The sequence below is a fragment of the Dasypus novemcinctus genome, unplaced genomic scaffold, assembly GCF_030445035.2.
Source record: "Dasypus novemcinctus isolate mDasNov1 unplaced genomic scaffold, mDasNov1.1.hap2 H_1, whole genome shotgun sequence".
In the NCBI taxonomy this organism is placed as follows: Eukaryota; Metazoa; Chordata; class Mammalia; order Cingulata; family Dasypodidae; genus Dasypus; species Dasypus novemcinctus.
The window spans coordinates 324883-325912 of record NW_026688138.1 but is presented as its reverse complement, the minus strand read 5'-3'; the positions used below and the strand labels follow the sequence as shown (position 1 = coordinate 325912).

At 41.9% G+C, this 1030-nt stretch overlaps 1 pseudogene; it reads left to right on the top strand.

Moving 5' to 3' along the window:
• The first annotated feature begins 222 nt into the window (after positions 1–222).
• LOC111761682 (U1 spliceosomal RNA) lies at positions 223–375 on the top strand (annotated as a pseudogene).
• The last annotated feature ends 655 nt before the right edge of the window (positions 376–1030 follow it).

Genomic DNA, 1030 nt, shown 5'->3' with positions numbered 1-1030 from the left:
GAATTATCTTAAATCCTGTATCTCTTCAGGTCATTTGGTTTGTTTCTTTGGCTGGGCCATCTCTTCCTCTTTCCTAGTATGGCTTGTGATTATTTGCTGATGTCTAGCTATCTGAATATGTTGGTGAATTTTCTCTGATGGCCAAATTCTCTCTTTCATTTTTTTCCCACAGCTCTTCCTTGTTATTTGTTTCAACTTATTCTATATTCGTCAAATTACCCCATACTTACCTAGAAGGAGAGATACAAAGATCATGAAGGTGGTTTTTCCCAGGGTGAGGTCTACCCATTGTACTCTGGATGTGCGATTTCTCTGAGTATGGGAAAATCTCCTGCCTAATTTGTGGTAGTGGGTGACTGCATTTGTGTTCTCCCATTTTAAAAAAAAATCACCCAGCTTAGGTTATCAAAATCAGACCAAGGGTTCACCAATGGGGTGTAGATTTTCTCCCAGTGGTTAGGATACATAGGATACAGAAAGAAGTAGAAACTTTTTTTCCCATCCAATTTTCAGACATGTTGGCAGATGCCACTCAACACCACATATTTCCATGGAAGCGTTTCAGTCTTGGCTTTCCTGTGTCTTGGTCTATCTAAAGCTGAGATTCTTATGGGACTTTGCTGGCTAAATTCACAAAAAGCCTCCCACCTCCCTGTCCATTTTGCTTTGAATGAGCTGAAAGGGAGGAAGAAATCTGTTCCTGTCTCAGTCAGCTGCAGTGAACCAGGGGTTTTACCCTAACTTAATATCTTTGGGGTGGGGAGGGGAGCCAGCCCAAACACTGCAGGCATTTGGTAACTGGCATTTGTTGTTTTGGGTTCTTCCTCTCTCTGTCCCTTACCCTCCTGGCACTTGTGTGGCACTGTACTGTTCTGCTGACCCCCATAGCAGTTCTCTCAGATAGCTTTTGACACTTTCTCCATTGTTTTTGTGAGAGAATTGAGTCTTGCCTGCCTAATCTAATACATTTCCCACATTTCCCTCTCATTGTAGTTTTGATTTGAATTTCCCTAATTGCTACTGATGTTGA